This window comes from Homarus americanus, unplaced genomic scaffold (assembly GCF_018991925.1).
Source record: "Homarus americanus isolate GMGI-L3 unplaced genomic scaffold, GMGI_Hamer_2.0 scaffold39075, whole genome shotgun sequence".
NCBI lineage: Eukaryota > Metazoa > Arthropoda > Malacostraca > Decapoda > Nephropidae > Homarus > Homarus americanus.
The window spans coordinates 355,278-367,957 of NW_024745219.1; positions in this window are offsets into that span (position 1 = coordinate 355,278).

Genomic DNA, 12,680 nt, shown 5'->3' on the forward strand with positions numbered 1-12,680 from the left:
TGTACTTGATAGTGAACCAGGATGGGGGGTGGCAGGTACACCACTACACCTGTACTTGATAGTGAACCAGGATGGGGGGTGGCAGATACACCACTACACCTGTACTTGATAGTGAACCAGGATGGGGGTGGCAGGTACACCACTACACCTGTACTTGATAGTGAACCAGGATGGGGGGTGGCAGGTACACCACTACACCTGTACTTGATAGTGAACCAGGATGGGGGTGGCAGGTACACCACTGCACCTGTACTTGATAGTGAACCAGGATGGGGGTGGCAGGTACACCACTACACCTGTATGATAGTGAACCAGGATGGGGGTGGCACACCACTACACCTGTACACTACACCTGTACTTGATAGTGAACCAGGATGGGGGGTGGCAGGTACACCACTACACCTGTACTTGATAGTGAACCAGGATGGGGGGTGGCAGGTACACCACTACACCTGTATAGTGAACCAAGATGGGGGGTGGCAGGTACACCACTACACCTGTAACCACAGGTACACCACTACACCTGTACTTCATAGTGAACCAGGATGGGAGGTGGCAGATACACCACTACACCTGTACTTGATAGTGAACCAGGATGGGGGGTGGCAGGTACACCACTACACCTGTACTTCATAGTGAACCAGGATGGGAGGTGGCAGATACACCACTACACCTGTACTTGATAGTGAACCAGGATGGGGGGTGGCAGGTACACCACTACACCTGTACTTCATAGTGAACCAGGATGGGAGGTGGCAGGTACACCACTACACCTGTACTTGATAGTGAACCAGGATGGGGGGTGGCAGGTACACCACTACACCTGTACTTCATAGTGAACCAGGATGGGAGGTGGCAGGTACACCACTACACCTGTACTTGCCAGGATACTATGATGAATAGGTGTGACAGGTACACAGATATACTTATACCAAATATTACACCAGGTAAGTTATGTGTGTCAAGTACAACGGTGCATTTGTACTTGCTATTGTACTGTGGGGAAGATGAGTGTGTGTTGGGTATACCTGTGCCTGCTAGTGTACTGGGAGGTGTGTGAGTGCGTGATGGGACAATTGATGAGAAGTGGCGGTGTTGCTGCTTATGATGATTGCGACAGTATTAGTGGTAATGGATAATGATGATGGTGGCAATTAGTTATGATGGAGGCAATGAGCAATGATGGCAATGATGATAGGAGACGAGAACGATTAGTGATGGGAACGGTGGTGGTGAATAATGATAATGGAGATAATGATGATAGTGCATGGTGATAATCGGATGATAATAGTGATGATGAATGTGATGAGTAACAATTATAGGATTAATGTTGACGATTAGTGATAATGATGATGACGTTAAGTGATGATGAGAAGGAATGAGATTTTTTTTTCTTTTTGTGTGTTGGGTTCGTTTTACGTCAGCGATCAAATTACTGATCTTGCTGTGCCATTAATCAGTAGTGACACACACACACACACACACACACACATACATTTTATCTCTCTCTCTCTCTCTCTCTCTAACCGTTGGGTCACTCTGGTTGATCCAAGCCTCGGCGTGACGAATCAGGTGGTGGTGAAAACACAAGATGGACAACGGGTAAGCCTTGAGTCTCCCTCTCGCTGGTAAGTCGTGGGTGGCGGCGAGGCACAAGTAATGGGAAATGGTGGTTCCTAGGAGTGGGGCCAAAGGTGATGGGGAGCCTTGTATGTAAGGGATGAATAAAAATAATGGGGGACGTGAACAGGGTGTTTTGGAACTGTTGTGGGAGGGAGGAACAAAAAAAGTGATTGAAGAGGTTTACTGGAGAGAATTAGGGCTTGGAAGATTTATACATTGGGAAATTGTGGGGGAAATGGAATGCATATGTTTGACAATGATTTGGGAGGGAAGGAGGAATATAACTCTGGGAAGGGTTGTGGACGGGCAGAAATTGGGAGCAACTAGTTTAGCAAAGATCTTTAAGATAAATAGAAAGGGTGAGATGGTGAAGTGAGGGGCGGATAATGATTGGTGATGGATGGTGGAGGAATTAAGGAACGTGTATTTTCTTATAAATCTAATAGCATTAACATTAACGAAGATGAGTGGAAAAGTGAAGTGTGTGATTGACGAATAGTGGATATACGTAATTCAGAAAGTTTTCCAGCTTGTTTTATTAAAGCGAATTTTTATGTTCCTGTGAACTTATTGTCTACTCATCAATTAATTCTATTAAAGAAAGAGATTACATAGTTCGTTGCGATATTTTGCCACGTTCTACATACTCGCGTGTATCGTTATTAGCCGCAATAAGCAAAAAGTCTTTGTCCAAACGTTTCCACAATTTTTTTCTTGATGTTTACCTTCCTATAACGCACCTCCACCATTTCTCCCAATTTCACATGCCCATTTACTATAATAGTTAATTTTAATGACTCAAGGGATCAAGTCAAGATTCTCCTTGTTCCACCGCTGAGCTTTCTTCTCTTGGATTTTGTTTCTAGGAGTAAGTCCAGAAGTGGATTTGTAATATATGATAATTGCATGGAATCAGGTTTTCCTGTTCCCTCCAATGGACGAGTTGATGGTCGGAATTTTTCCATAAGATAACAGGTCAATGGGTAAAGAAAACACTTAAATTCACGATGGTAATGATATTTTAAAATAAATTAGGCCAAGAAGTGTAAAAAGAAAAAAGAAAAATAAGGGTTAGAGTTGCTATAAAAGTCATGTGACTGCGAAAAGCTGTGATTGGTTGTGACGTCAATGATTGGCGCAAGCCGCCCAGCTTTTTTTTTTGGGGGGGGGGGGCGGATTAGCCCACCCGGGCACAGGTCACTGATAGTCCTGGGGGGCGAAAATCTATCTGTCTATCTATCTTTCTATATATATATATATATATATATATATATATATATATATATATATATATATATATATATATATATATATATATATATATATATATATATATATATATATATATATATATATATATATCTGAAGTCTGTGTGTTTGTTTGTTTGTCTGCACGAGAATCTCGAAAACTACTTTACAGATCTGTAGTGATGATGGATGGTGTTATATGTAGTGATGATGATGGATGGTGTTATATGTAGTGATGATGGATGATGTTATATGTAGTGATGATGGATGGTTATATGTAGTGATGATGTATATGTAGTGATGATGGATGGTTTTATATGTAGTGATGATGGATGGTGTTATATGTGTGATGATGGTGTTATATGTAGTGATGATGGGTGGTGTTATATGTAGTGATGATGGATGGTGTTATATGTAGTGATAACGGATGATGATGTTATATTTAGTGATGATGGATGGTGTTATATGTAGTGATGATGGATGGTGTTATATGTAGTGATGATGGATGGTGTTATATGTAGTGATGATGGATGGTGTTATATGTAGTGATAATGGATGGTGTTATATGTAGTGATGATGGATGGTGTTAAATGTAGTGATGATGGAAGATGTTATATGTAGTGATGATGGATGGTGTTATATGTAGTGATGATGGATGATGTTATATGTAGTGATGATGGGTGGTGTTAAATGTAGTGATGATGGATGGTGTTATATGCAGTGATCTCAAAAAAACTCCAACCAACCCGATCCGATACAGCCCCGACGCACACACATAGAAAAGTCGTATTCCCTCCTATGATTTACAGCTATTTTGATCCTTAGGTTCTCTTTCACTATGGCTTACTTTTCTCTGCATTTAACCTCCATCCGTTTCACCACACAGAGGTTGAAAAGTCGTATCCCATCCCACGTATTATAGCTAATTTTATCCTTATGCTCTCTCATTACAACATTAGGCAATACATTATGCTTCTAATATCTTCCCAGGCAGTAGTACCTCCCTGTTTGGTAGCTGCCTACTACCTAGTGTTGTTACCAGCAGAAATACAGGACTTGTTTTTTGTTTGTTTTATCTTCTTCACCACTGATCGGCTCGTTAGCCGCTTGGGCGATGAGTCACGCACTGTTGGCAAGTACTAGCTATGTACTGGCTCTCTGTTATTATGCACAGTTGGCAGGTACTGGGCATGCACCGGCTCCTGAATGTATCTGAACCTGCTCCAGTGTTGGTCAAGTCTGGTTTGAAAGAACTCACACTCGGTGCCATCACAACACTTTCTGGCAGATTGTTCCAAGAGTTCACAACTCTCACTCTGAAAAAGTTTGCCCTCACAGTTTTCTAGACTTGCGGCTTCTTCAATCTTGAGCTATGACCCCTTGTGGGGGCGAACGTCCACCAGCTCCAAGTAAGGACACTCGACTGAGTAGCGCCCCTTGAGATGCTTATACACCTCAATTAGATCGCCCCTTGCCCATCTGTAGACTTGTGGCCTTATACAATATACAATGTTGTTATATACAGGCATATCTTATTTTTAGGTTAAAATAAATTATTGCTCAAGTATCATCGTGTGTATTTACTTGCTGGGTGCCAAAATGATGCAAAAGACCGAAAACTCCAACATGGAAGTTTTCATCCCTGTTCTCTATTTCATGTCTGAAAATGAACCCTGGAAGTAGTTTTCCAACCTTCTCGGCTGATCGGCTCTGTAAATAAATATCATTAGGTAATTAATTGTGCTTTACTGTGCAACACAGTAATGCTATATTGATATAAATATTACTAAGCACATTAACTAATTCATTGGATATTAGCTGCCCCTACTACAAATTTCATAGTACTGTATAAACATTTCAAACAATATTGGTATTATTTTGGTTTTGGTCATCTGGGGAACCTTAAGATTCTAACTATGGGATTAAGTACTTTAAACAATAAGTCAAATTATCTCTACGGGATTTATGTCGCAAAACATTTTTCGATCGCATAAGAAAATACAGGAAATATGTTATGTAATCGCTCATAGGAGCGATTTTGGTTTGTGCAGGACAGTAAGACCCTTGTCGTTAACGCGATGAGTAAAATTCGGTCAAAACCTGTTGAATACAATTCAGTGTTCACATATAACAACTGCTGGTACATCGGGACACAGTTTGAATAATACAATCAATATACAGTACATAATTACACTTATTAAAGTTATTTAGAATTCTCAGAGGATTCAACAGTTCACAATCACACTCACGTTTTGGGGTCTAGGGTTAGACCAACGAGAACAAATATAATGTCCTGCGGGAAACTGTTGTGGGCGAGAATCAAGATGTTGCCTTTACAGTAGACGGCGATAGACTGTCCCTCAGGCAGTCACACAGCTGCTACCAGCTCCATCTCGCTTAGTAAGCTATGCTGAGTTGTAAACAGTTTCTTCACTTAACATGTCGCTGGCGCGCACAATTTGTGGGTGACGATAACATGTTAGGTTAGGGTATAATGAGTTATAAGGTTAGCTTAACATACATCGGTAAGGGGGTGTGGGGGTAGTAACTCAAAACTAGTGTTTTCCGATAGAAATGAAGGTCTAAATCGTTCATAACACATTGCAAACCATCAGAAAAAAACATTATCTGCATGTCTAAGTACGGGGATGCCCAAAACTTAAAATTTACCCAATATAGGCTATCTCGAATCTAAGCATCCAAATACTTATGGTTGTTAAAGTAAAATTTTACCCATTAATTAATATAAATGAAGATATATCACAGTGGTTCATTAGTGAATCATCAAAACAATAACAGCACTATGTTGTCATGTTCACCTAGCATCAGGCATTCTCAAAACAAAGTCCAGACAATGTCATTACTTCTAAATTGACTCGAATCTCCATCTAGTACTGATATACTCTGTAAATGCACTGAAAAAAAGAGAAAATCTACCAGGTAAGAATACATGACAGCTGAACTGGTGTGAACATAGGCGTTTTTTATGTCCATACCAAACAGGGAGGTACTACCGCCTGGGAAGATATTGGAAGCATAATGTGTTGTCTAATGGTAGACCCTGCTGCCATATGGCATCACGAAAATTGTGACCGAGTTACAGGTTGCTGATCTGTCTTTCTGCCTCATTTACACATAATTGTAGGGTCTCAATTGTTTCTCTTACATGACAACACAACATACTGTACATATAGCATTTCTCACTATTGATTTTTATCATTCTTGTATTTCTTTGTACAGGAGGCATTTATTATTATTATATCATAGTGTTGTTATTATTATTATTACTATTACTATTTTATTTTACTTTTTATTATAAATTGTATTTACTATGAATTATTATTATTATAACATTTTTGCCCCCCAGGCCCCGATGTGGGTCAGTGACCTGTGCCCGGGTGGGCTAAGCCCCATAAAAAAAATAAATAAATAAATAAATAAAAAATAAAAAACATAAGAATGGAGGAAACTGCAGCAGGCCTATTGGCCCATACTGGGCAGTCCCATTAACACCCAACCCCTATTGCTCATATATCCACCCAACTTATGTTTGAAGCAGCTCTTCAGGTAAATTTCTTCACTTACGAAATAACCATGACTTAAACCACAAAAAACACCCTTAAACTTACCTGAACGTGGTCTTTGGGTTCTAAGGGGCCGGCCACCTTTGTACTACCTGTGACTGCAGCTGTGAGTTTGATAAAGAGCATTGTCTGCTGAGAAACTGGTGACGCCATTGCAAATGGCGGCCCTGTTTCTAGATAAATAAACTTATCTCTACTATTATGGCAGGACTTTAAACCTTTATTACAAATTATATACAGTATACCATATCACTCTTCGAACATGGCAGAGTGTATTTCTTGTGTTTACCCAGAAATGTCAACTTGCCCATTGTAACTGCAACAGGACATATAGTTCAGACGGACTCATCACTGGAATACTTTTTTGACATGGTAGGCTTTGGTTTCCTCTCCTTTTCCAGCTATACTCAGCACAAATTAAGATTTCTCTTATCCCTTTAAGTCAGAGTAGTTTTCATGATCTCTCTAATTTCAAGTTGTTTTAATGAATTTTCTAGGTTGTGAATGCATGGTTTGGATTCTGCCTTGGCTGTGGAATCACCTAGATTTGAAGGTTGGTATTGTTTTACCAAATGGCATTTATATATGACCAGTGGTGTAGTGCTGTGGGAACGCGTGGGAATGGCGTTCCCTTACTTTGTTTGGGAGGGGGAACGGCGTTTCCTCAATATTTCAAATAAATCCAAACGTACAATTCTCTAATGTAATGAAATTTTTTATTTCCACCTCTAAAAGAAATTTGAGAAAGAATCATAAACTGTTTCAATTCTTTTTGTTTCAACTGAGGTAATGCTAGCCTATAAACTTTGAGGCATTGTGATTTTGCGGCATCGTCGCATTACTTAATTATAAAAAACTCACAACCAGGGTCTTACATATGAATCGGTGTTAGTAGAACCGTCGTTATCGGAGACTTTCCTGTACGTACTCATATTTATACTGCACCGTGATATATTAAAAATAAAAATAAATGGTACTGGTAGTTGGTACAGTAGGGGCGGGATATATCATGACTTTATATAACGATTTTTTTTATATCGCGGCTACCAAAATTATCAAAATTTTCCTATACAGTAATACCCCAATTTATGAGGTCAATTGAACCCGCGGAGTAGCGTGTAAAACGAGAAACGCGTAAATGGAATAACAGAACATATGGGATTAATTGAAATAGAGACTGGGCCGACTCCCAAACTCCACTTTTTCAGACACAATACCTACGTTGTAGTAAAAATAACATCTTAATTTTATGATGGTATGCACACACAATTAATAATTAAGAGAAATATCAATAATATTAGGTTTTTTAACACTTACATTAGTAGAAAAGATGGCTGGGCACATGGGGGTGGGGGTTTGGTTCCGAGGCAGAGGGCAGATTATTGGCCCTCACCTGTATCACTTGTATCAATTGTATCACTATCCACCACAGAGGCTTGCAGGGCCTCTTTGTCAAACCCCTCAAAGTCCATATAAGTCCATATCCTCACTTTCACTATCACTGACTTGGGCCGGCTGTGGTGGGTGAAGAACTCGGTAATGTTTTGATGACTGGGCGACCTTGTGCACACCCTGCCCGCGCCACTTCCCGCGTATATGAGTAGATGCACCGCGTAAATTGGGCATTCCTGTTCTGGCGGGGTACCGCGTAAATGTGGAAACGCATAAACGAGAACCGCGTAAACTGAGGTATTACTGTATAGCAAACATCGTTGGACCCTATCTCGCAATATATCCCAACCCTACTATACAAACAAAACCATATTTGTTGCTAAACATTTCAATGTTTTGGGAAAACAGTAACCCTCCATGATTCACTGACTTCACCATCTCAAAAAGCTTATGCTGTACAGTAAGTCCTCGTTTAATGTTGCCCCCGATAACGTTGTTTCGTTATAACGTCGCTACTCTTTAGATACCTGTACCAATGATTCTGTAAACATCCCAATGACTCAATACAGCTAGACCCTGACTTACGACGGGGTTAGGGACCCAAATCCAGGTCCTAAGTCCGACATGGCCGTAAGTCCAACATAGATAAAAATAAATAAATAAATAAAAAATAAAAAAAAAAATTTCAAAAATTAAAAAAAAAAAAAATTAAAAATCTACAATGAAATACAGTACACTAAACGTAATAAATGATGAGGAATGGATACAGTACAATAACAGTAATAAATAATGAGGAATGGATACAGTGAGACTGAGCACTTACCTTAAATGTAGTCAGCTGAATGCACACAGGGCCCCCATAATTTCCTATTTACAGGATACATGGAGACTATATTAATTGGAAGAAGTAGAAGAGGAGACAGGGCTGGGTGGGTCATCAATGTCGCTTTCTTCAGACAGGTTTATGTGCTGTGAAAACTTGCTGGTTGAAGGTATTGGTTCATCTTGAGGGAGTGAAGAGGCAGCACTGGTGGGGCATGAGGAGACAGCACTGGGGGACTTCTTGAAATAGATGTCCAATTTAGACTGCACAGTTCTGTCAACTTTGGCATAACGCTCATAATTTTGATCCATGTCATCAAACATTTGCATTGCTTTATTAATAGTAGCAAATGCCTCTGCCATTTGTTTCACTGAAAACTTTTTGGGGGGTACAGGTTCTTCTTCTACATTTTGTCTCTCTTCTTCCTCTGCAATTTTCTGTGCATCTAGTTCAATAAGATCCTCGTTACTGAGCTCTTATGCTACACTTTCAACCAACTGTCCAACATCTTCAGTATCAATTTCTAACTCCAGCTGTTTACCTAACTCCACTATCTTGTTACTAATATCCAAAATAACTTCATTTTCATTAAATCCTTTGAAACTGTGCACATATCTTTTCAGGATTTTCTTCCATATTCCATTCATGCAATGTTTTGTAACCTGATCCTATGCTGTACTAATGTTCTTTATACATGACAAAATGTTGTACTCCTTCCAAAACTGTCTGAGCGAAGGTCGTGCATAAATAATACGCTTTAAAGGCAGCAATAGCACCTTGATCCATGGGTTGGATGATAGAGGTAGTGTTAGGTGGAATGTACGCTACCTTAACATCAGGGTGCATGTCGTCCAGGTTTGGTGGGTGTCCCGGAGCATTATCCAAAATCAATAAAATCTTGAATGGAATCTGTTGTTGCAGACAATACTCCTTGGCTCGTGGAATGAAACAAGTCATGAACCAATCCTCAAACAGTACTAGGGTCATCCAGGCTTTCTTGTTACTGCAATAAAACACTGGCAGTGTGTGCTTGCTGACATGTTTAAAAGCCCTGGGGTTCTCTGAATGATAGATCATGAAGGGCTTTAGCTTGAAACCAGCAACATTCCCCCCCAACAGAAGTGTAATTCTGTCCTTGAATGCCTTAAATCCGGGCATTGTTTTCGCCTCTTTGTGGATGTATGTCCGCTCAGGCATGCGCTTCCACAATAATCCAGTCTCATCCACATTGAATATTTGCTCAGGCAAATAATTCCCTTCCACAATCACATCATCTAACTCCTCCTTAAAAGCTTCGGCAGCACCAACATCGGCACTAGCTGCCTCTCCACTCACCTTAACATTGTGTAGACTGTAGCGATTTTTAAATCTATCAAACCACCCATGACTTCCTGTAAAGGTTGGATCGTGAATAGGACCTTGTCTTCTCTTTGATATTATAGTTCCCTTTATAGGTGTTGTTCCTTTCACTACTTCACAAATACGTTCCTTGTCCTTCAGAATAGTGGATATAGTCGAGTGTGAGAAACCTAGGTCGCGTGAGATTGTTGCTACTGTTTTTCCATTCTCATACTGTGTTATTATCTTCATTTTCATCTCAAAAGTAATTGCCTGTCTCCTTTTCTTTGGAACACCACCAGCACTCTCACTTTTACGCTTTCCAGTCATTATAAAGTCAATTAAATACGATAATAACGAAAGTTCACAGCGCGATCAGAATAGGATACGATAGCCAAACACGAACAAAGCGCTCCACTGAGTGAGTGTACCCACGAGGCGACCCGAGACGCCCCACCCTCTGGCCCGGGACAGAAACGTTTCGGTATAGAAAATGCGAGCGTCATTTGAAAATATTTTTGGTCACAACGGTCGCAGTCATATGTCCCGACGGACGTACGGTCAAAGCAGGTCATAAGTACCAATGGACGTAAGTCAAATGTAGTCATAAGTCGGGGTCTAGCTGTATAACGTTTTTAGAGTCGTCAGTCTTTGTTAGGCTTCCACAGCGTTCGTGCGTGTTTTTCCTCTTAGTACTGTACTCTAACAATTCAAAATGGCTTCCAAGTGCCCATCAAGTACTACTGATGCTAGTGTTGTGAAGAAGCAACACAAAACCATTAGCCTTGCTATGAAAATGAAGGTTTTAAACCGAGAGGAGGAGCCACCCGTCTTGTCTCAGTGACTCGCCACTCTCTCCTCCTCTCCCACCACACACTCGCTCTACCACCTCAGCCATTAGTGAGTACAATACAAAATGATATATATATATATATATATATATATATATATATATATATATATATATATATATATATATATATATATATATATATATATATATATATATATATATATACATATACAGCTAGACCCCGACTTACGACGGGGTTAGGGACCCAAATCCAGGTCGTAAGTCCGAATGGTCGTAAGTCCGACATAGATAAAAAATATTTTTTTTTAAATAAAAAATCTACAATGAAATACAGTACAGTAAAAGTAATAAATAATGAGGAATGGATACAGTACAGTGAAAGTAATAAATAATGAGGAATGGATACAGTGTGACTGAGCACTTACCTTTAATGTAGTCAGCTGAATGCACATGGGGCCCCCATAATTTTCTAATTATACATGGAGACTACATTAACTGGAAACGTTTCGGTATAGAAAATGCGTGCGTCATTTGAAAAAAATTGAAAAAAAAAATGGTCACAACTGCGGCGGTCGTAAGTCGAAGCAGTCGTAAGTCGGGGTCTGTATATATATATATATATATATATATATATATATATATATATATATATATATATATATATATATATATATATATATATATATATATATATATATATATATATATATATATATATATATATTGTTACGCCGTCTCTTAATTTGCTTAAATATCCAGGTTCTAGGCGTAACCAAACAAAAAAAGTGAAGTAAATTAAAAGGGAATAAAAATAAATAAAGTAAACCTTTAAGAATTTCATTAATTAAATATTAACACAATAAAGAGCCTCGTAGGCTGTCACAACAAATTGATTCACCATCGAAACTTTTAAGACACAAATGATACTAAACATCGAAACATCAAAAGAATAAAAATAAAGCATTGGATTACGTTAACACTGCATAAACATATAAAAACTAACACTGAAATTAACTAACGTGAAACAACACTGAATTACTTAAATGTAACTAAGCAAATACTGATGGACATAAATAGAGACATAAATAGGTACTCACATAGATATACCACATTGGTGGCGACAGGAACAACACAAATAAATTAAGTATAAGTAACAGGTGAAGAGTGTCACTCAAAGGATGTGAACTGTATGACAAGAGGAGTGAACTACCTTCCGTCAGTTGGTGGACTACTATATATATGGCCTTTTCCCGCCTGTGCGACCTTCCCCCGTGTCGTTTAACGATGCAGATGGTCGTTAGAGAACAAAGAATGCTTGTTACAATACTAAATGAAGAAATAAGATGGGCTTGAACAAATAATAACAGTTAAAACCTTAACAGCACAGGGTAAGGTGACTAGATTATATAATAGTAAATATAACACATCATGACAGGAATAATATGGAGCAACATGGAAGCATGTTATATATATATAAAAAATAGAAAAATACGACATGGTCGTAACAATATATATATAATCAACGACCTCACCAGCCAGGACTCGAACCCTTGACCTAATGCATGGGACCAGGGAACGCTACCGACCATACCAAAAGAGCACTAAAAGCAGTTCTAGACTATGTGATATTTCACACAAAGCCTGTTCATCGAGCTGATGACGCCGTGAACCTCTCATTGGGAACTGCCCATGCTGCTTATGTGGATGTCAGTGGCATTTTACCGGCTCGATGAACAGGCTTTGTGTGAAATATCACATAGTCTAGAACTGCTTTTAGTGCTCTTGTGGTATGGTCGGTAGCATACCCTGGTCCCATGCATTTGGTGAAGGGTTCGAGTCCTGGCTGGTGAGGTCGTTG